We start from the raw sequence: 25,205 nt of genomic DNA on the forward strand, positions 1-25,205 counted from the left end.
AAGAGAGAAGTCATTAAGGAAAGAGAAAAAAGAAAAAGCAAAGTAGAACTCCTGGAGGCATCTGAGTCTTTTCAGTCATCCCGAAGACCAGCTCCAACCCTGCCCATACTACAGTTTGATTACATATACCAGAGGTCTTAAATGGCATGCACATACCACCCTGAGAGGGAGAGGGGGGCATGTAAGATGATCCATCAGAACCTGAGAAGAAATACATCTAAAATAAAATACGTGTAGTCTGTATTATCCTTTGCAAAGTTTGCAAATTTATGTCTATTTTATAATGTACATAATATTATTATAGTCATATATATACACAATGTAAAGATAAATATACCTATACTGGATGTATACCTGATACCTGATAGAAGTGAACAATCGAAAAAGTATGGATAATATCAATGTTAATGAACAAATTTCTTTTTATTAAGCTAGAGTGTTTCAGGTTTCTTTCATTTCCAACCAACAGATTTCTGAAACGTACTTAACACATATTTGGTGCTCAAATACTTGTAAAATGCTGAAAGCACAGACTAATTCTTTATGGCTCCAGAGAACAGACAAATGAAAGCTAAAAGTTGACAGATTTCAAATCTACATAAAAATACCTTTCTAAAATTTAGACCTGTCCAAAAGTAACCACTACCTCTCCAACTATAAATTTCCCACTACTGGACGGGTTCAAATAGAACACTGACAACCATTAGTAAAGAATACTTAAACAAGATTCCTGCACTTGCGAGGTAGTCTAGGTAACAGACATTAACTCAGTGATATTCAGCGCTAGTGATGTAAATAATGATAAATTCAGCACTAGCAATGTAAATAATGATAAATTAAGTTTAGTCCTTGTCCTCTTGGAGGCCACAATTTGACAGAAAAAAAGACAGACTTGCAAACATATATAGTATATATATCTATACACATAGTACAGTGACAACAGAGAAGGGTGGTGATTAACTCTGGGAATATTTAAGTTAAATATTGATGGATAAGTAAAAGCCAGTTTTCCTGTAGGGCAGGAAAGAAAGATAAGGGCATTCTTGACAAAAGAACATGTAAGAACGGACAAGTATATAAAGCACACAGTATAGCAAACCCAAAACACAACAAATAAGGTGGAATTGTTGGATGATAAGGTACTTACGTTGGGAGAATATCCACAAATGAAGCTGCTGGATAAGTGGCTAAGAACCAAATTATGAAGGGTCATGCTAAGGAATTTGGAAGGAGCCATAGAATAATAAAAAATAACTATCCTTTACAGTGTACTACTTTGTACCAGACATATACCTAAACTCTTTAGACACACTATCACTTTTAATCCTCAGAAGATCCCTATCATTATATTCTTTTTAAATAAAGAAACTCAGGCTAGAGAGAGACCAAGTAATTTGTCTAAAATCACAGTTAAATTAGCGTCAGAGACAGAACTCATCAAAGAATTCCGAGAAGGGCTATGAGATAAGGAGTATTTTGAAAAAGTGACATGTATTTTAGAAAAATGTCTATGAGGCAATGTGGATAATGGTGTGGAAGTAGAATAGTCTAATCTTAGGGAAATGCCAACTGACAAATATAATCCAAATAAGAGCCACCAAGAGAGTGAGAATAACACAAAGGAAAACTAAAGGATTTCACTGGTTTCTACCTTGAGAAAGCAGGTGGAAAAAGAAGTTTGAGTAGAAGAAATGAGGCAGAAAATGAAGGAGATGAGGTATAAAATGATTAGTTTGAGCTTAGGCAATATGGACACATTCAGTTTGAGGCTTCAATAAAAGAAAGACCAAAGGGAAAAGGCCCAACAGCAAGCTGACTAGAAAGAGCTCTTTCTAAAAGAGAAGTGGCAGGGCTGGCCCAGTGGTGTAGCAGTTAAGTTCCGGCGCTCTGCTGCGCCGGCCCCCACTTTGCATGTTCAGATCCCAGGGGCGGACCGACGCACTGCTTCTCAAGCCACTGTGAGAAGGGGTCCCGTACAAAGTAAAGGAAGATGGACACGGGTGTCAGCCCTCCTCAGCAAAAAGAGGAGGACTGGCAACAGATGTTAGCTCAGGGCTAATCTCCTACACACAACAAAATAAAAAAATAAAAAAAAGAGAGGTGAGAAGACCTGCTAGGATAAACATATTTAGAAATCATTAATATACATACAGCAATTAAAAAATTAGGCCAAGCAAAGTAAAAAATAAATATCCATGAGTCCATACTGATATAAACGATTAAATAAATAAATAAGGAAAAATGGATAAATTTTCCATGCAAAAGAAGTCCAAAGATTTATACAGGCACTCTACCATCAAGGGAGTGGAACTCCCCACTCCTTAAAGTGGGTTGCGCCTAGTGACCTCCTTCTGAAGAGTACAATATGGAAAGGGGGAAAAAGAAGTAAAACTTTAAAGCAAAGAAGTCTGACAAAAACCACCTCAGGCAAATTATCCAAGTCAACATCAACAACGATAAGTCATTGATAGTACATATCCTTAATATGACGTGACGAAAATGGCAGTTTACCGGGGCCGGCCCGGTGGCGCAGCTAAGTGCGTGCGCTCCGCTGCGGTGGCCCGGTGTTCGCCGGTTCAGATCCCGGGCGCGCACTGACGCACCGCTCAGCAAGCCACGCTGTGGCGGCGTCCCATATAAAGTGGAGAAAGATGGGGGCCAGCCCCGTGGCTTAGCGGTTAAGTGCACACGCTCCACTACTGGCAGCCCGGGGTTTCTCCGGCCATGCTGAGGCCGCGTCCCACATACAGCAACTAGGAGGATGTGCAACTATGACATACAACCATCTACTGGGGCTTTGCGGGGGGGGGGGGGGGGGGGGGGAAGGAGGAGGATTGGCAATAGATGTTAGCTCAGAGCCGGTCTTCCTCAGCAAAAAGAGGAGGATTGGCACATATGTTAGCTCAGGGCTGATCTTCCTGACAAAATAAATAAATAAATAAATAAAAATAAAAATAAAGTGGAGGAAAATGGGTACAGATGTTAGCCCAGGGCCAGTCTTCCTCACCAAAAAGAGGAGGACTGGCAGATGTTAGCACAGGGCTGATCTCCTCACAAAAAAAAAAAAAAAAAAAAAAATGGCAGTTTACCTCTGTGGTCTTCCTCCCAAAAACCCATAACTTCATTCTAAACATGAAGAAAACAGCAGACCAACCCCAACTGAGGGACAATCTACAAAATACCTGACCAGAACTCCTCAAAACTGTCAAAGTCATCAAAAATAAGTAAAGTTTTAAAAAACCATCACAGCCAAGAGGAATCTAGTGACACATGACCGCTAGGATGTGTAGCGGAAAGTACACAAAGGACAAGTAGAGGAAAATAAGTCAGTAAAGGAAATTTAAAAGGAATGATCATAAATATTAGAAAGATAGAATGATGCCCTAGAAATCAAGGAAAAAGTGTGCAAGGATGGAAATAGGTACAATATAATAGAGGTCAAAGAAGATAAGGAATGAATAGAAACTACCAGATTTAGGAGGTCATTGGTAAAAGAAATTAAAAGTTCACTGGAGCTGCAATCAAGAGTAACCAATATAGGAGGTTCTCATCTGCATGTTTCCCTAGCTTTGGGGAAGTTTTAAAAATTACTTTAACCCAATGAAAAATAGTCTTGAACAAAATAAGGGCCAATTTCTTTCCTCAAATAACCAAGTAATAACCTCAGAGACGATCAGTACTCTTTTACAAGTCAAGAGGGAAAGTGTGGTATGAATTTGCAAGCTTTCTTATCACTCAAATTTATGTTACAAAAATAAAATGTATTTGGGTATTTTAAAACTAGAACTCTATTACGTTTTACTCTTTAAATTATTATTTTGTTGGGGATAAGACACCAAGAGACCCCTAGGTAGTGGACTTGGAGTCAGGACACTGGGCTCTAGTTCTAACTCTTCCACTAAATTACAGAGTTATCATAGATGGTCACCTAACCTATCTAGGTTTCAGTTTCCATCTCTGTTAAATTAGAAAGTTCAGAGAGGTGATCTTCAAGTTTTCTGTCCACTTAATTCCTAATTATAAATAATATTCACTTGTTGACTAGAAAATTTATGCAAACCATTTAAAGTTGTCATTCTGGGCTAGCCAAATCCTAAAGACGCCTTCCAAGACTACAAGCTGATGACACAAGCTTTTCCTACAGAACTTCACTTTCACGCAAACCTTCGCTGTGGCCAGAAATGTAAATAGCACGATGTTACAACTTCTGAAATAACTCAAGAATTTAATTCAATTTCTCTTTAAATCCAAATTCATTATTAAAACGTTGCAGTGTACCTACAGAAGCAAACCCTCACTGTTGGACAAGGGAACGGAAAATCACAGAAACTTAACCACTTTGAAATTCAATTAAAGACAAGATTTCTAACCACTAGGCCTAAATGAGAAAGAAGATGGAATCAAAGTCCAATGGGAAAGCTGGAATTCAAGTCATAATCAGAAATAGGAATTTCTATATAGAGTAAGAAAGAGATGGGAAAATACCGGCCCCCCCAAACGTGAAACCAGTATATACGCCTAGAAGAAATTAAATCTAAACGTCTCATGAATTTCTCTTGAAGACTACTCATTTACACAAAACTGATACAAATAATTTCCAAAAACAGGTTGGTGACAGTGAGAAACAGGAGAGGAATCCATTACCCTGCCTTTTGGGAACCTCAAATTGATGGCTTTTGGCAAACCAGACACAAATCATATGGGATGACTCCATATAAAACCCCATGACTTTAGCCAACTGCATCATTACCCTGAGTTAGTTGTTCTCAAAATTATTAATAATGAAAAATACTTACACAGGATGCACATGATTGCCAGGAAAAAAAAATGCATTTCTTTGAAACAGTTTTTAAAACAACAAACCACCCGCAGAAACCACATCGGCACAAAATAAAACGATTCTGGTCACTGATTTGTGGAGCATTTAACCACTCCCCAAGTGAAAGACTCAGCTTTAGGCTCTCTTTCTGGGACAAGCAGACTGTCCATGAAAATACCGAAGGAGCTACCAAGAAAACAGTGCAAATATACGTCCACTGGCCTGAGTTTCAAGAGAAATAATTTTCTCCAAGACGAGCCTCACAGTTCTATGAGACTACTTACTTGTTTTAAGAAAACATTTTTTTTCCTCACAGTAAAAATCTAACGCTCAAAAGCTCTCAAAATAAAATAAAATAAATCTCACTCAAAGTGCTTAACATTATAATATTAATGACATGTAAGTTAAAACCTCCTGGAATTGTGGATTTAAATACCAAAACTCCCTACTATCAGTAGCAGCATCATTAATACGTGAGGATTACTCAATTTATCAAACTATATAATAATATCCCAGAGAAATGGTATACCAGAGAGATAAGTTTCAAAAGAAAAAAGAATAAATAGAGAGAAAGGAACATTGCTCTGGAGACAGGCAAAAGGAGAAGCAAGAGATGGGTGGCATACAGCGGCGATGGAACACTAGAAGTTGGACTGGACACATTAAATAGGCAAAGAGGCCCAGAAAAAGGAACCAAATGAAACCAGAGCCAAACACAGTCTAGTACACAGAACTGTCTATGGTCAAATGCAACTCTACATAAAGATTTCACTTATGTATAGAAATATCAGATAAGTACTAGATACATAAACAGAAAATAGAAAGTTTATCTTGACCCTCACCATCACAAAAAATCCACCCATTCCTTTAAATGAGTGGGGAAAAAAGATTTTTTTTGCCATGGCCTATATTATATTGTCTCTACAACACATAAAAAGAACACAAAAATTCTGCAGCATGCAAGAGCTACAAGATTACATATATCTGCACACATACTTTTCACCATGCTTTCAATTTCCTGACATAATGCCATAAAAATCGGGCATTTTTTTCCTCTCTTCTTTGGCTCTATGTAAGGTGCTGACTTTTCTCTTGGTTAGGCTCACAAAGCTCAGCTTGTCAAAGCCTGCATAACCTTGAAGAATACATATAATTTCCAGAAGAAAGAAAGAATGGAAAAATAGATAAGCTTCCAAAAGAAACAATTTTAAATTGTACATATCTATAGTTCTCATCCTTTAGAGATGACGTTACTGGTGGTATTTGTTACCACATGCACAAATCCTAAGAAGACCAAAGCATTAGAGCCATCCAAGTGCAACTGCAGCTATCTATAAACTATAGTTTCAACACAATGAAAAGAATAATAATGCCAAGGATGGAAAGCCCTGGGATTGTCACCTAGCCAGAAAGAATACAGATCTGAAGAAAGATCAGATTAGACTCATTTCAGAAAATGAACAGGGAAAACCCATAACTATACTGAGGATCTCTAATTAACCAAACAGCATAAAATTTGTATACCAAAATTCTTCACATTATGGTAAAATAACTGTGTTTTCCAAATACCTGCTGAGTACAATGATCCATTATGGATACGGAAATGAGAAATGTCTGGCTTCTCAAGGTTTACTAAGAGTAGGAAGTGATGTGTCTAAGATATAGGAAACTACCAAAAAATGTGGTGCCTATTCCTAGTGTATAAATTTTATGCCAAGATTTAATGACAAGAGGAGAGATTTTACTTTTCATAAAGTAGATATTTTATAAGTAGAATAAAAGATAAAGAGTAAACAAAAAAATAAAGCACACATTTCCTAAATATCATGAGTAGTTTACTCACAGCTACCACCCACCCCTGGAGTATCCATTATCTTCTGCACTGTGGTTACTTCAAAGTAAAAGTATGACAAAGGTTAGGAGAAAGTTTAAATTACAGTATACAGATACCATTCTACTTCCAATCAAAATGGAGACACAGGGACCAGATTTAACCTCCCAATTAAACAACCAAAAAACCAAACAAAATATTGAAACAACGGTTTTCAGATACTGGACAACAAGCAGCACAGAATCATAATTCCTGAGAGAAAGGAAACAAACAAGGTAAGCATTATAATTGCCCAGTTTACAACCTGGAGTCAGTTTACAGGCCAGACAGCATGGTGGGGGAACCTGAGCAAAATTGGCCTCTCACTGAGTTGAGGGGACAGAGTTAAAAGTTTATGAGGCAGCTAGAATTTGCACGGTCAAGAACTAGAGAGGAGAGAACTACACCAAGTAAGAACTTTAGAGCTAGAAAGGTCTGCTCAAGTCTTGGGCTGAGTACTAACTTGTACACACAGGAGAGAAAACTACACAAGGGCCAGGTAAAGAAAAACAAAAGTGAGTAGACAGAACATCTGGAACTCAGACACAACTGGCAAGTTTGTGTTCCTACTAGTCACAGTGGATAAACCTCGTAATACATAGAGCATCCAGCTGAATATCCCAGAGGGAATCTCCTTAGTAGCAGGGCTAACTTCAACCTACAACAAAAGGGTGTTCTGAACCCACACTAACAAATCTTAAAAATATGCCTCAAAATAATCCAACTGATTCCAAGTAATACAACTGAGAGCCAGAAAAAAATACAACACTACTTGAAATAAATCAGTAAAATTCAGCAATCAACAAGATAAAATTCAAAATGTCTTAATCCAATCAAAAATGAACAAGCATACAAAAAAAAAAATCAGGAAAATATGACCTATAAACAAAAGAAAAATCACTCAATAGAAACACAGAAATGAAAGACATGATGGAATGAAAACAGCTATTACAAATATGTTTCGATGTTTAAAAAACAGAAGAAAAAATGACCATGATGATGAGAAACATGGAAGATATGAAAAAGATTCAACTGGAACTTCCAGAAGAGAACTTCTGAAACAAAAAGTACATAGAATGGCATTAACAACAGATTAAACACTGAAGACGACAAGATCATGAAGTTAAAAAAACTGCAACAGTAATTATTCAAAACAAAACACAGAGGGAAAAATACCGAGAAAAAATGTGGGATAACATCAAGTAGTCTAAAACATGTGTAATTGGAGGTCCAGAAAAAAAGGGAGGGGTGTGGAACAAAGTATTTTAAGAAGTATAGTTGAAAATCTTCTAAATTTCATAAAAACTATAAATCCAGAGATCTAAACAACAGCTAAGCAGAATAAACATAAAGAAATCATACCAATACATATCATGCTCTATAGCAGAATACTAATAAAAGAGAAAATTTTTAAATAAACCAGAAAAAAAGGACACATTACATCCCAAAGAACTAAAATAAGAATAAAAGCAGACTTCTTATCAGAAACCATGTAAGCCAGATGACAATGGAGAGATATTTTTAAAGTATTGAAAACAAAAGAACATGGCAGCAAACAATTCTTTGCCCAGAGAAAATATCTTTAAAATTGAAAGGGAAATAAGATATTTTTCCAGACAAACAAAAGTTGAGAGACGTCTTTGCCAGCAGACCTGCACTACAAGAAATGTTAAAGAGTTCTTCAGGGAGAAGAAAAATGAAACCAGATTGGAATTTGGATTGGCACAAAAGGAATTAGGAGTGCCAGAAACGGTAAATAAGTGGATAAATATAAAAATTTAAAAGATAACTGACTACATAAAGCAAAAGCAGTAACAATGCATTGTTGGCTTTACAGAATATGTAGAAGTCAATTAAATGATATCAATACCACAAACGATGAGAGGGGAAATGGAAGTATACTGTTGTCAAGTTCTTACACTGTACACGAAATGGAATAATATTATTTGAAAGTTGACTAATAAGTTAAAAGATATATCTTGTAGACCCTAGAACAATTAATTAATTAGCAGAAATATACACCTAGGAAGCCCATAATGGGCATAAAATGAAATTATTTAAAAAAACAAACAAACCTTCAAACCCAACAAAGTTAGGAAAAGAAGAAAGAAAAGACAGAAAGGGAAAAGGAAAAACAAATAGTAAAATGACATTTAAACTCAACCATATGGATAATTACGTTAAATGTGGATGGTCTAAACAACTAAATTAAAAAGCAGAGATTGTCAGACGGAATAAAAAGCAAGACCTAAATGCTACAAGAAATCCATTTTGGCTATGAAGAGGAAAAAAAGGTAAAAATAAAAGGCAGAAAAAGATATACCACGCAAATACTAATCACAAGAAAGCTGAGTAGCTCTATTAGTATCAGAAAAATTAGACTTCAGATCAAAGAATGTTACTGGAGATAAAGAGAGAGATTTCATAGTGATAAAGAAGTCAATTATAACAATCCTAAATGTGTATGCATCTAATAAGAGCTTCAAAATACAAGAAGCAGAGTGAGAGAACTGAAATGATACATAGATAAACCAATAATCACAGCTAGAGACTTTGACACTCCTCTCTAAGAAATTGATAAAATAAGTAGAAATAAAATTAGTAAATATATAGAAGACTTGAACATATCATCAACCAACTTAACCTAATTAACATTTCTGGAAAAACTCTACCTAACATGCAGATTAGGCATTCTTTTCAAGTGCACATGGAACACTTAAAGATACATGCTACTCTGAATCATAAAACAAGTCTCAATTGATTAAAAAAAAACAAACTGAAATCATACAAAGCATTTGCTCTAAGCAGAGAAGAAATACATTAAAAATCAATGAAAGAAAGAAACCTGGAAATTCCCCCAAATACCTGAAAATTAAACAACATACTTCTAAATAACCCATTATAAATCACAAGAGAAATTGAAGAATATATTGAAGTGAATGTAATTGAAAATACAACATATCAAAATTTGGGGGATGCAGCTACAACAGTGCTTTGAGGGAAATTTATAAACATTATATGCTTATATTTAGAAAATAAGAAAGGATTCAAATAAGTACCTAAGGTTTCTACTTAAGAAACCTGAAAATGTAGAATATATTAAACTCAAAGCAAGCAGAAAGGAGAAAATAATGAAGAGCAGAAATTAATAAAATAGAAAAGATAAAAACAGACAAAACAAAAAAAAGCAGAAGATGATTCTTCCCAAACATCAATGAAATTAATAAACCTCTACCCAGAATGATAACAAAAAAGAAAAATGACACAAATTACCAATGTCAGGAATGGAAGAGTTTCAATATCAGGACATTCCTAAAAATCATACAGACATTAAAATGATAATAAGGGAACATTATGAAGAACTTTTTGCCAATGATTTCAAATACATAAAATGGACAAATTCCTTGAAAGATTTTAAAAAACTTAAAAAGTCACTCTAGAAAAATAGATAAACTGACGAGACCTGGATCTATTAAAGAAGTTGATTTTATAGTTAAAACCTTCCTCAAAGAAAACTTTAGGTACAGAAGGTTTTACTAGAGAATTCTATGATATTCAATACAAAGAAATACAAATTTTTCACAAACTCTTCCAGAAAATAGAGAAGTGAACTGGTATTTGGTATTACCCTGATAACAAAACCAGACAAGGACATTAAGAGAAAATAAAATACAAAATAATATTCCACATCAATATAGATGCAAAATCCCTTAAAAAAAATTTTAACAAATCAAATGCGGCAATATATAAGGAGGATAATATATCATGAAAAGTCAGGTTTATCCCAGGAATGCAAACTTGGTTGAATATCTGAAAATAAAGCAATATAATTCACCTTAAAGAAAAACCATATGATCATCTCAGTAAATGCAGAAAAAAAACTTTGACAAAACTCAAAACTCATTCACAATAAAAATTCCTGGCAAACAAACACTAGAAGAAAATGTCTTTCTACAAAAAGAAAAAGAAAAAGGAACTCACAGCTAACACCATATTTAACGGTCAAAGAATGAATGCCTTCACCCTGAGATCCTGAAGAAGTCAAAGATGCATGCCCTCACCAGAGGTCCTAGCTAGTGTAAAAAGACAAGAAATAGAAATAAAAGGCATACGGACTGGAAAAGAAGTAATACTATCTTTATTCACAGGCAATGTGACTGTAGAAAATCCTAAGGAATCTACTAAAAATTACTTGAAGAATACAAGGTCAATATAAGAAAATCAATTGTATTTTATATACTAGAAGCTAATAATTGAAAATTAAAATAAACAATACCATTACAATAACATCAAAAGTCTGAAATACTTAGGGATAAATTTAACAAAATAGGTACAAGACCTACACATAGGTTAGGAAATTCAAAATTGTTGCTAATTCTCTCCAAATTGATGTACAGATTTAATATAATCCTAATTAGAATCCCAGCAGGCTTTATTGCAGACATTTTCAAGCTATTTCTAAAATATGCATGAAAATGAAAAGAATCTAAATAGCCAAAACAATTCTGAAAAAGAAGAACAAAGCTGAAAGACTCACACTATAAGATTATGAATCTTACTATAAAGCTAGAGTAAGGCAAGATAGTGTGATAAAAATAGAGTCCAGAAATAAGACACACATATATGCCACAAAGCTCCCAAAATAATACAATGGAGAAAGAACAGTCTTTTGAGCAGTTGGATATCCATATGCAAAATAATGAACCTTGACACACTGTATCATACAAAAAAATTAACTTAAAACAGATAATAAGCATAAAACCTAAAACTACAAAATTTCCAGAAGAAAACAGTGCAGAAAATCTTTGAGACCATGGGTTAGGCAAAGATCTCTTAAATAGAACAAAAAACTATAAACCATAAAAGAAAGAAAGATTTCATCAAAATTAAACACCTCTGTTCAAAAAACAGGTTTGCCTATCCTCGCTTCCAGAGAGTCTGAATCAGTAGATGGGGTGACATTTGGGAATCGCAGGTATAACAAGTTATTTTTCATGCCAACGGTTGTTGGACCACTTTTGGAGAAACACTAATTTTCAGACCAATGCATTAACAAAGGTGATGGCTCTCATGGAAATAAGTGAGGAAGCATGCAATACTTTTTTGGGCAATACTATTCCCATACTAGTAGCTCTTTCCCAGTGGTTCATTGTCTAAAATGACTAAGCCCACTCATTTAACCAAGGGATAAAAGAAATAAACCTTAAAATACTGTGGAGTCTAGGAAAACAGTATGGTGGTTCCTCAAAAGATTAAACATAGAATTACCATATGACCCAGCAATTCCACTTCCGGGTAAACACCCAAAAGAATTGAAAGCAGAGACTTGCGCAGGAAATTGTACACTCATGTTCATAGCAGCATTATTCACAAAAGCCAAAGAGTGAAATCAACGCAAATGTGAATCGACAGATGAATGGATAAACAAAATGTGGTATATACATACAGTGAAATATACATCATTCCTTTTCATGCCTCAAAAAGGAATGAAACTCTGATACATGCTACAACATAACTGAACCTAAAGACTTTACGCTAAGTGAAATAAGCCCGAAACAAAACGACAAATATTGTATGATTCCACTTATATGAGGTACTGAAATAGTCAAATTCATAGAGAAAGCAGAATATTGGTTACCAGGGACTAGGAGGAGGAGAGAATGGGGAGTTATTGTTTAATGGGTGCATAGTTTCAGTTCAAAAGGATAAAAAAGTTCTAGAGATGGATAGTGGTGACGGTTGCACAACAATGTGAATGTACTTGCCACTGAACTGTACTCTTAAAAATTATCAGAATGATAAATTTTATGTTATGCATATTATACCATAACTTTAAAATTTAAAAAATATATGTAACAATAAGAATATAAAAAGGCAAGCCACAGATTAGGAGAAAATATTTGAAAAACATCTGATAAAGGTCTTATATCCAGAATATAAAAAGAATCCTTACAACTAAATAATAAGATGAACAATTCAATTTTTTAAATGACAAAAGATCTGAATAAACTCTTCATAAAAGACGTAAGAATGGCAATTAAGCACATGAAAAGATGCTCAACATCATCAGTCATTAGAAAAATGCAAATTAAACCCAAAATGCAGGTACCAGTACATATCTACTAAAATGGCTAAAATCAAAAAGACTTAAAATATCACGTGTGGGCAAGGCTACAGAGCACCTGGAACTTTCACATACTGCTGGTGGGAATGCAAAATGGTACAGCCACTTTGGAAAACAGTTTGGCAGTAGTGCATAAAGTTAAACATACAACTTGCCACATAACCCAGGAATCCCACTCCTAGCTATTTACTCAAGAGAAATGAAGACACGTATCCACATAAAACCTTCCTCTAGCAGGTGTGGGCGTAGAAAGAACGCATTAGGCAAATAGTCCAGCTAATGGGCATTTCTTGAGAGTGAGGCCAGAGAAAAGATTATCTCTTAGGCAGAACTCAGTTGCTACGAAAAGCAAAGAGGGGAGGGGCTGAGAATTAGAGAAAAAAGATGTGCAGAATGTAAAGTGCCTCAGGGTATTTAATGCAGGTAAGCTTAAATAAAATAGGGCGTCCAACAGATCAAACACAGGACGGACAGAAGAAGTGAGAACAGAGCACGGGGTCACCAAACTAGAAAACCAAGGAGACTGAGTGGGAGGGGATAGATTTAATAAGAAAATAGGGACACAGCCTTAGATGATAAGTGAAATCGGGGATGTTACCTGTGTCAGGCTTTTTAGAGCTCTCTACCGTAAGCTAGGCTGCCTGACACTAGGGAAATTATCAGGCACACCCAAATTATAATCATCTTTCTGCCTCGTAAAAGTTTGTCTTACTTTTAAAGTTTCTGTCATGCCACCACCCTTTGTCCCCAAAAAAGCCTTATTTTTTCAGATTATTATATTGCAGAATGATTACATACTGTAATACTGTTATGCTGTTGGTAATCTATCCCTCGAGATCCTAGAGTCCCTTAATGATCTAGCTCAAATTTACATTTCCAGTCTCATCTTCTGTCTCTTCTAGCCATTCTGAAAAGTTCGCCTTTTTTTCCTACACAGAATAATAGTTCATTAATAAACATTTTTTATTTTTTATTGACTTACTGACTTCAACTTCTCAAATACAGTAGTCCCCCCTTATCCACGGGAGACACGTTCCAAGACCCCCAGTGGATGCCTAAAACTGCAGATAGTACCGAATCCTACATATACTATGTTCTTTCCTAGACACACATGCATATGATAAAGTTTAATTTATAAATTTGGCACAGTAAGAGATTAACAACAATAACTAACAACAAAATAGAACAATTATAACAATATACTGTAATAAAAATTATGTGCATGTAGTCTCTCTCTCTTTCAGTCCAAACCTATTCCTGAACCTGTGTGACCATCCCTTACTTGCAATAAATGGCTTGGTGTCACTTGTTTCAGGGGATCCCACGCCAAAGTCTTCCATAGGCTCAGTGCTTTCTGGTGCAACACGCTGGCATCAATCAGAACACATTTTCTGTTCATGTCTTACACCCACAAATTTAATGCCTTTTCCATCTTAACTAAGCATTTATCACACACCGCGGCCATAACTTTTGCAGTTTGAGGTGCGACAGAAAACTAGCACGAGTTTCTTTTTCCTTCTTCACAATTTCATGGATAGGAGATTTCATTCTTACCATAGCTCTCAGCAACCTCAGCACAGGATTTTTTTTCTTTCCTTATTAAGTCAAGAACTTTCACCTTTTCACTTGAAGCGCTTTACAGTTTCCCTTTGGCATATCTGAATTGTCAGCATCACTACTCTTGAGCTTTGGGGCTATTATTAAGGAAAACAAGGGTTACTTGACCACCAGCACTGCGATACCTCAACAGACAGTCGATAACTGAGACAGCTACCAAGTGACTAATGGGCAGACAGCGTATAGAGCGTGGATCTGCTGGACAAAGGGATGATTCACTTCGCAGGCAGGATAGAGCAGGATGGCTCTCCATTTCATCACACTACTCAGAATGGCACGCAATTTAAAACTTATGAATTATTTATTTCTGGAATTTTCCATTTAATATTTTCAGACCATGCTTGGCCGTGGGAAACTGAAATCTGCAGAAAGCAAAACCACAGATAAGAGGAGACTACTGTACATGGTAAAAATCTGAAGCATACCTGCAACTATAAATATAAGATTTGGTAGTCAGTTCCAAATTGCTACTTCAGAAAATTTCCTAAAACTTTTCCAAGAGTTACATAAAACTCAAATACGCACAACCAAACTTGGCTAATGTGCAAACTACTACTACACGAGGATGTTTGAAGGATACAATGAACTGGTAGGATTTCAACATTCCTAGGCAATTTAATGTGAAACACATATATATGCACATATATGTATGTTTATATATAAATATATTCAATTATGTGTCCTATTCTGTGCTAGCATCTCTGCTGTCAGTACCACAATACTAGCATCTAGCTCATTTTTGTATATTCCCTGGTAATATGTTAAGAGCTTAATCTAGGTCATAATTTTCTTACCATAAGAGAGAAGTATATGCAGTATGGGTAACAGGAAAGCAATAATAGTGACGTGAGTAAAAGTGCAATTCTTCAAGTGCTGGTTCCTTCACTATCATTACAATTGATTCCCTGATGTCTATGATATTAGCTTTGTAATATTCTGAGAAGCTAAAACAAAGAATATCTTAAAATGAAAGCAGCATTCTATCTACATCCCTCACAATGACTCTCTCTCAACACACATACACACTTGAAGTCATCAATAAATTTAAGTTTCAGTTTCATAGATAAAGAGCAATTAGAACAGCATTGCTCTGACCAATTGCCCTTTATGTCATTTAAGAATGGATAAGAATAGATAACTACATAAAAGAATGCTAGAGTTCCGACAAACACATGCCCTAGCTTCTCCACATATATAACCAATTAGTGTTTTATTCAATTGTTCTGGTTCCCTCCTCCAATTCAAAAGTCTACCAAGTCATTACACACAAGCTCCCAAAAAGATGGCACACCTTTCTTGATCAGAATAACTGAGTTTTGCGGTATTTTTGAGGCACAACATATTTTTTCTTTTAATTACTGAAACCATGTTAAAGTAACTGAATAGCAGGAGAAATAAAGATTTGCTCTGCTTACAAAATCACTATACATTTTCTAAGCCTGAGAACCAACAAAAGCTTGCTATATAATCCAACGTCAGAGACACAGAGAAAGAAGTCTACTGAGAGTTGATTAAAAAAAAAAAAAAAAAGCTCTGAAATGATTTGCATGATTCCAGACCTCAGCATTGCTACACAATCACAATGGAAAGAATGTGTGGTAATTAACTAGCTTTAAATGCAGAAAGTATCCAAACAATCATTCTTTTTCCCTAAAACTTTTCATAAAAGGGGAAATCCTATAGTCTTGATGATTACTCCTTCGGCTTACTTTACTTCTAAAAAAAATGAAAACAAACTTAGTACTGAGTACTGCTATTCATGGGTTTGTCCTCTCTCTTTTTTGTTTAAGTACCTTATTCAGCATAGGATTCCATTTTACTATATTCATTAAACTATCTCCCCAGTATATCTGATTAATGTCTTAGCTTTCAAGAGGGAGAATAGGGGCATAATGACTATTTTCTATAAGCTAAAATGAGATTGTGGTAAAAATAAAAGCTTAAAGAACAATAGCTGTAACAGTACCTGAGTTTTACCAAATACATTTAAGCCAAAAGCAGGTATTAATCAGTAATCATTACAGACTATTGTTAAATGTCAACATACTTGGTGATACAGGTACGCTGTTTCAATGTGTCTATGATTAACCTAATTCTGAGGTCTTTGCCTCGATTTCTAAGTGTTTTAGTATATATTCTCCTTATAATAGGACTCAGTATCTCAAGGATTTTATTATTTTTTTTGTCCCCCTTCTATAGAGTATATATAGTCATTTCTTTATCAAGTTGGCTTTGGGATACTATAAGGAATGAAGGAAATTTATAAAGTCAACTACAAGATCACTCTTCTTGATAGATACAGTGGTAAGATGACCATTCATTCTTTAAAATTTTTATTAGCTCCGTATTTGACATTCCACCCTGCCAAAGACAACCTATTGGTTGTACTAGGAAAGGAAACAGTCAATTTAATTTTTATTTCTATGATGAGTGTATTAGTTAGGGTCCTCCAGTTAAAGAGAGAGAGAGAAACAGAGAGACAGACAGAGACAGAGAGAGAGAAATAGATTAAAAGGAAGTTCATGAGATTATGGAGGCTGAAAGTCCCAAGATCAGCAGTTAGGAAGCTGGAGATCCAGGAGACACAATGGTGCAGTTCCAGCCTGCATCCAAAAGCAAGAGAACCAAGAGAGCCAATGGTATAAATCCCAGTCCAACTGCAGAAGAAAACCAATGTACCAGCTCAAGCAAACAGGCAAAAGTTCCCTCTTACTCAGCTTTTTGTTCTATTCAGGTCTTCAATTAATTGGATGAGGGCCACTCACATTAGAGAGGGCAATCTGCTTTACTCAGTCTTCTAATTCAAATGTTTATCTCATCGGGAAGCACTCTCACAGACATATTAAGAATAAAGTTTGATCAAATATGTGGGCACCCTATGCCCCAGTGAAGTTGACATATAAAATTAACCATCACAAGTCCACCCCTCGTTAACTTGGCACCACACACATCTCCTTAAACCATACTTAATCTCCAAATAAGGACAATAACAAGGTCATAATTCTGCCCAACATGCTACGACCATCCTGTGTACAACTGGAAACACAGTAACTCCTTCCCCAGGAGAGGAGGTAAAGTCCTTGAGTGATGTTATTCTTCTTAATATCCCAAAATTTAAATACTATGATGTAAAATTAATAATACTTAAATTACTATGATACACATTCAGTGCATCTTATGTTACATAAGGGAATAAGAGGAGAAAAAAACAAAGATAATGTACATATATATAGCCATATATACACACACATAAACACATTCATAACAAAATAAGGAGGCAAGACTCATGACAATTATACTCCTGGTTTCCATAAATGGTCACATGGTTGTAGCTGGTATTTAGAACTACCTTCTTCTACTACCCATTCTGTATTCCTTTTGTCTTCAGCAACCACTTCAGATGGTCGTGGTTCTTTAGCTGGTGGGGTGACCCAAACCTTTATTCCTGAAGGGTCTGGGTCATCAGTAGTCATCCCTGAATTGGGTTGTAGTTTTCCAGGGACCTTAATCACAAGGCATGGTAATACTAAGATGCCCTAAGGGATCTCCTGTATTTCAGACATACTCTTCCTTACCTCCATTGTGGAGTAGCAGTCCAATCTCCCCTCGCTAGTCAGGATCAATCACCCCAGCCAGCATATTAACTCACCTCTTCGCCTGTTGATTCAGAGGCATGAGGAGTCCAAAGTGGCGGACAGCAGTCTTAACTCCCAGTTCAGTGGAATCACTGAATCCTGGTGAAGGCATTCCTTCCTTTGCAACTAAGACCTCTAGGCCAGCAGAGCATAAAGTCACGGAAACAGGAACCAAAAATTTTGCTAGTGGGTTACTAGGGGTAACAGTGAATGGTGTCGCTCCTATTTCCACCCCTTGATTCCTGGACCTGTGCATCTCGGCTATGGGAGAAACAGCACCATATAGTGGATGCTGATTCAGAGCATATATAGCCTTCTGGAGAACCTTGCCCCAGCCCTGTAAGATACTGACACCTAGCTGGTGCTGTACCTTAGTCTTCAAAAGGCTATTCACCATTCTATCAAGCCACTGCTTCAGGAAGGTACGGAACATCATAAGACCAGTGAATTCCATGAGCATAGGCCCACTGCTGCACTTCTTTTGCTGTGAAGTGAGTTCCTTGATCAGAAGCAATGCTGTGTGAAATACCATGGTGGTAGATAAGGCATTCTGAAGCTCACTGATGGTAGTTTTGGCAGAAGCACTGCATATAGGGAAGGCAAATCCGTATCCAAAGTAAGTGTCTATTCCAGTAAGAACAAACGGCTGCACTTCCATGATGATAGCAGTTCAATGCAATCGACCTGCCTCCAATTAGCTGGCTGATCACCCCAGGGAATGGTGCCATATCAGGGATTCAGCGTTAGTCTCTGCCGACAGATTGGGCACTCAGCAGCAGGCATAGCCAAGCTGGCCTTGATGAGTAGGAGTCTATGTTGCTGAGCCCATGTGTAACCTCCATCCCTGCCAACAGGGTCACTTTGTTCATGAACCCACTGGGCAATGACAGGGATGGCTGGGGAAAGAGACTAACTGGTATCCATAGAATGGGTCATGCTATCCACTTGATTATTAAAATCCTCCTCTACTGAGGTCACCCTTTGGTGAGTATTCACATGGAAAATAAGTATTTTCACATTTTTTGCCCAGAGAGGTCTATCCCCAAACTTCCTTGTCACCAATTTTCCAATTGTGTTCTTTCCATAATGGTCCCTGACCATCCAGCCAAACCATTGGTCATAGCCCAGAAACCAGTAAACAATCACACATCTGGCCACTTCTCCATCCTAGCAAAGTGAACAACTAGGTGCACTGACCAATGCTCTACCTACTGGGAGAATTTCCCTTCACCACTGTCCTTCAGGGATGTCCCAGAAAGGAGCTGTAGTGCTGTAGATATCCAATTTCGGCTGGTGCCTGCATATCATGCAGAACTATCTATAAATCAGGCCTGAGTCTTCTCTTCCTTTGTCAACTGATCTTAGGGAACTTCTCATGAGACCATAGGTGCAGTCTGGGAAAAAGAAGACACTATAGCAGAGTAGGGACCATCAGCATTTGGGCCACTTCTTCCTGTAACTCATTTGTGCCTTCAGGGCCTGCTCAGGTCTGATCAGATATATACCACTTCCATTTGATGAGCTGCCCATCATGAAACGGGTATTATCTGACCCACCAAGCCAGAAAGCTGGGCATGCATTGGATCATGAAAACTAAATTATGACATAGAGCTGGAGAGCTGACATACCCCTGAGGTAGGACAGTGAAGGTGTATTGCCGATCTTGCCAGTAGAAAGCACACTGCTTCTGTTGGACCTTACTGACAGGCATGGAGAAAAAGACACTTGCCAAATGAAGCAATAAAACCATATCTGGTACAGCAGCTGTGACTGGAGTCACCACCTGGCTAAGCTTACAATAATCCATTGTCATTCTCCAAGATCGATCTGTCCTCTGCACAGGCCAAACAGATGAGATGAACGGGGATGTGGTGAAAATCACCATCCCTGCATGTTTCAAGTCCTCAATGGTGGCACTAACTTCTGCAACCCCTCCAGGAATGAGGTACTTATTGCTTTTGGTTTACTATTTTCCTAGGTGGAGGCAATTATAGTGGCTCCTATTTGGCCTTTCTCATCATAATAGCCTTCACTCCACTGGTCAGGGAACCAATGTGGGGATTCTGGCAGCTGCTGAGTATATCTATTCTAATTATGCATTCGGGAACTGGGGAAATAACCACAGGCTGGATTTGAGGACTTACTGGATCTGCTGTGAGACAGACCTGAGCTAAAACTTCATTGATCACCTGACCTCCATAAACCCTTATGCTGACTGATAGACCACAAGGACAATTTGGGTCTCCTGGAATTAGTGTCAATTCAGAGCCAGTGTCCAGTAGTCCCCAAAAGGTCTGATTATTTCCTTTTCCCCAAGGCACAATTACCCTGGTAAAAAGCTGTAGGACCCTTAGGGAGGGCTGGAGAAAGTTTGACAGGATAAATTTTTGGCAGTGTACCATGGTCTTTCCTCAAGGGGACCCTGCCTCCCCTTCATTCAAAGCGTTCTGGGTCTGGAAAAATTCAAGTCTCAGAATTGATTAAAGGGTCATGACTCTGTTTTTATGATTCAGCAGACTCTGTTCACTTGACCTAAAACTTTTCTGCTTATATAGATCAAGGAAGAATTTAGTAGGCTTCCTATCTATTTCACTTATAGGAACACCATGATCAACTAGCCAACACCATTGGTCTGCATGAGTCAGAGTATTCTGATTGCTGCTTTGACTCTGCCATCCAAATCATGCTCCTTGCATTTGGTGGTTGAGCGCCACCATTTGGCCCCCGCTACCCCGGAATTCATTTACTCCCATTGTATTTAGGTTTACCAATTCAGTGACTGCATTCCCACTGTAAGGTCTGGCCTACAGAGAAGAGCAATCACAGTGCTCTTCAAGGATGCCAGGGCTCCCCTCACAATATATTTCTCTTAGTAGTGGTGAACGGCATGTCTTCTGCACCCTCCCAGTCTGAGTGAGTAGGTCTTAAATGACAAATCCACTCTAACATTCCAATCTCCCTAAGCCTTTGAATCCTTTCCTCTACATGAAACCAAGGCAGGTCCAGCATTTCCAATTTACTCACCGTGCACCACCTTTTGGTCCATATTTCAGCCCTTTCTAATTCCCCGAGCTGCAATATTAAATGCAGAATTTCTGTGAGATAGTGAGTCCATATCAATAAGTTCTGCCTGATTATACTTTATGTTCCTTCCACCCTTATCCCACACCCTTAGTATCCATTCCCACACATGTTCCCCAGATTTCTGTCTGTATAAATTAGAAAACTCAAGTAGTGTACCACATATCCTCATGGGTCACATTTTGTACTTCACCTTTAGTGGCCTGCTGGAATCTGAGTCTAGTTATAGGTCTAGAAGCAAAGAGGGGTGGTGGGGGAGAGTCCTGAGATCAGCATTGTCTTACATGGCAACCGCCTCAGAGGAAGCCATTATAGTTTCCTTGGACAATGCAGAATTAATCCCCTCAAACCTCAGACAGGGGGAGAGAGGCCACTCCCACTAGGGGTGTGGAAGTAGCTCCCATTGGGGGTGGGGAGGCCACTACCACTGAGGGTAGGGAGCATGCTCCCACTGGCAAAAATACTCATCAAAATTTAGGGGTTCAATGCCTCCAGCTTCATCAAGGTCTTCCCCTATTACAACTTTCAGGATCCCATTCCTTCCCAATCAGCACCCTTACCATAATGTATTAGTTTATATTACTCTCACCTACTTGACTATGAGGTCTTTGAAGACCAAGCAGCATTTATTTCTGTATTGTCCAGGGCCTAGTACAGGTTCTTGAAATATAGCCAGAGCTCAACAAAGATTTCTACACAACTGAATTTTGCTTCTCAACATATCTCAGTTGTCCATTATTTTAACTTTCACTAACTCAGTTTTGACAGTTATGAAATCCTTGTTTATGTATCTATCAAAGGTCCTAATCCGCTAATAGTGTCCCTTTAACAGAAAACAGACTTGTTTACCAAGAGAAACACATAAAGGACGTGCTTGCTCACATTTTTCCAAGATGATATAAAACTTGTTCTAACCACTAATTTTCATTTTTTTTTAATTGAAAATACCAGTATCCTCAGCAGGATCACTTTTTCATCTGATCCTAAGCATGAATCCCAGCATCCATAGCATAAATCACCTATAATTTCTTTTCACTTCCATACCTAATAAGTAATAGAATACTAATTTTATCCATAAAAAACTTCAAATGCATCTAGACTCAAATTTATCCAGAAGAACAAAATTAAATATGCATGTTAAAAGAAAAAAAAAATCCCACACTTAAAGTTCTCCTTTCCCTCTATAATTGGATATATTCCTGACACACCTGACACTTCACGTGCAATATTTGAAAGACTTTTCCTCTTCACCATTATAAAGACTAACGAAGCCATTAGCTAGATGTTCAAGGCTTTCCCATAAGGCAATCTAGGCACTCTCAACATTTTTTCCCTAATGTCAGGATCCTACAGAAATGCCTACAGAAACTGACCATGTTATGTTCCTCTACTGAGTAAATATATACCCAAATCCAAAAAATGCTAGCTATTGGGTGACGGCACTGACACCAATAAGTTTTATTTACTAAGTTCCTTTAATTGTGTATAAATGTCTTTGGTTGGTGTTTTCATATTTTACATTAACTAGACACCAGAGAAGAACTAGCTATACTTCTAGAAACCCACTCTATCAACTTCGGCAACTTTACAGTGAGGCTTTGGCAGCAATATGGGACCCAAACGTGGGACATCATCTGTCTGGTGATAAATAAGTAAATAAATATCTGGCCCAAAACTACACATGATTCAAACATACTAAGAGGAGTAAAGAAAAGAGAGAAACACATCTTAGAAGTTACCTAACCTGACTCTCTCTTGTGAAAAATTTAGTAATATAAAGCAGGTTCTTTATATCCTTAAATCCACGACCAGTGTGGAAACTTGAAATTGCTTGTTTGGGGAAGTGCTAATTTTGCATTCTGAATCGTGAAATATAGCATTATTTCCCAAGAAATGTCAGTATGCTTCACCGCAAAGAAAAATAAACGTATCTCAGGACAGGCTAATGTGAGTATAAAAAAGCATCTCTAGTAATCATTTACAACATTAGCAAACCATTTCTATCTTCCTCAAATTGAAAGGTAAAGCAAATTAAGTAAAATATAAAATGTCACACATGTTCACATTCTAAGAACCCAAAGATATAATACAACTACATTTTAACCCCATGTTCTTATCAACTGTTTGAAGGCAACAATCATCCCAATCTCTTCGATAGGACTGGAAATAATATTCTCGATTCTGGCTCTCAGGTACTAGAAGATGCTAAGCCAATCTAGTTAAATGCTGAGGGGAAAAAAAGTTCAGTTGCCTTTAATTACTAAGGTATTAAAATCCACAGGTACAAGTTTAGAGATTTTCACTAAATAAACAAAACAAAACAAAACCTGGGGCTTCTGGTTGTCTTTCTTTACTAGGAAATCCCATTAATCAGAAAATCCAATTTCTCCAAGAAATATGTTTAAGCATAGCACATAGTAAGTGTTCAATAAATGTTTCTTAACTTTCTCCTTTCAGCATAATCATTTTGATAATTCAATTAACTTTTTAATCATCTTTCACAAGCCCTAAGATTTCCTCTTTTTAACTTGACCCAATTATATAAGATGAAATGACATAATACAACAGCTAATAATACTCAGTGGCCACACAAGACAAAGAATACAGAGTTTACATAAAGAGTTCACTAAGTCACTAAACAAGCAAATAGAAACAACAGAAATAACAAACAGCAATAATAACAGACCCTAGAGAGGAAAGAATCTGATTTCCAGAGCTGCCACGTTTTATTTATACACACACACACACACACACACATACATACACACACACGCAAATTTTTTAATGTCTAGTCTTCAACAAAATTATGAGACATGCAAAGAAACAAGAAAGTTTAGCCCATACACAGAGGGAAAAAAGGCAGTCAACAGAAACAGCTCCTGAGGAAACCCTGATATTGGACTTACTAGACAGACATTAAAATCAACTACTTTAAATATGTTCACAGATATAGTCTCAAATCACCAAAGGAAACCATGCCTAAATAACTAAAGGAAAGTATGACAACAACGTCTCACAAAATAGAGAATATCAATGAAAAAACAGGATTTACAAAAATGAAACACATAGAAAATCTGGAGTAGAAAAGTACACTAACCGAAATGAAAAATTCACTAGAAGGCCTCAACAGCACATTTCAGCTGGCAGAAGAAAGAATCAGTAAACTTGAAGATAGGTCAATTGAGATTATCCAGTCTGAGGAACAGAAAGAAAAAAGAATGAAGAAAAATGTACAGAGTATCAAAGACCTGTGGAAAACCATCAGGCATACCAACATACACATATGCATAACAAGAGTACCAGAAAGAGAGGAGAGAAGGAAAGTAGTAGAAAGAATATCTGAAGAAATAATGCTAGAAAATTTCACAAATTTGATGAAAAATATTACTCTATACATCCAAGAACTCAACAATTTCCAAGTAGGATAAACTTAAAGAGATCCACACTTCAATGTGTCATAATCAAACTTTCAAATGTCAAAGACAAAAAGAGAATTTTGAAAGCAGCAAGAGAGAACTCATCACATACAAGGAACCCACAATAAGATTTTTAATCTTATTTCTCATAAACAACCACGGGGCCAGAGGGCAGTGGGATGACACATTGAAAGTGCTGAAAGAAAAAGACTGTCAACCAAGAATTCTATATCCAGCAAAACTAATATTAAAAAAGGAAGAAGAAATTAAGACTTTCCCACATAAACAGAAACAGAGAGAATTAATCACCAGCAGATCTTATCTATGAGAAATACCAAAGGGAGTCTTTCAGGCTGAAATGAAAGGACAATAAACAGTACTTGAAACCACATAAAGAAATAAAGAGCACCAGTAAAGGTAACTACATAGGTAAATATAAAAGACAGTATAAAGGTATATTTATTTGTTAGTCTTTTTTCTCCTATCTGATTCAAAAGACAACAGCATGAAGCAAAAACTACAAATCTGTGTTGATAGGCATACAATGAGAAAGATGTAATTTTTGCAATAGTAGCACAAAAGAAGGGGAGGAAATGGAACTATATAGGAGCAAACTTTTTATAAATTTGAGATGAAGTTGGTA

At 36.8% G+C, this 25,205-nt stretch overlaps 1 protein-coding gene and 1 pseudogene across 4 annotated transcripts in view; both read right to left on the reverse strand.

The window, feature by feature from the left end:
- CCDC91 (coiled-coil domain containing 91) overlaps positions 1 to 25,205 on the reverse strand; it is a 338,801-nt gene that overhangs the window by 300,714 nt on the left and 12,882 nt on the right. The window lies entirely within an intron of this gene.
- LOC131416223 (uncharacterized) lies at positions 18,463 to 20,498 on the reverse strand (annotated as a pseudogene).

This window comes from Diceros bicornis, chromosome 17, assembly GCF_020826845.1.
Source record: "Diceros bicornis minor isolate mBicDic1 chromosome 17, mDicBic1.mat.cur, whole genome shotgun sequence".
NCBI classification, from domain to species: domain Eukaryota; kingdom Metazoa; phylum Chordata; class Mammalia; order Perissodactyla; family Rhinocerotidae; genus Diceros; species Diceros bicornis.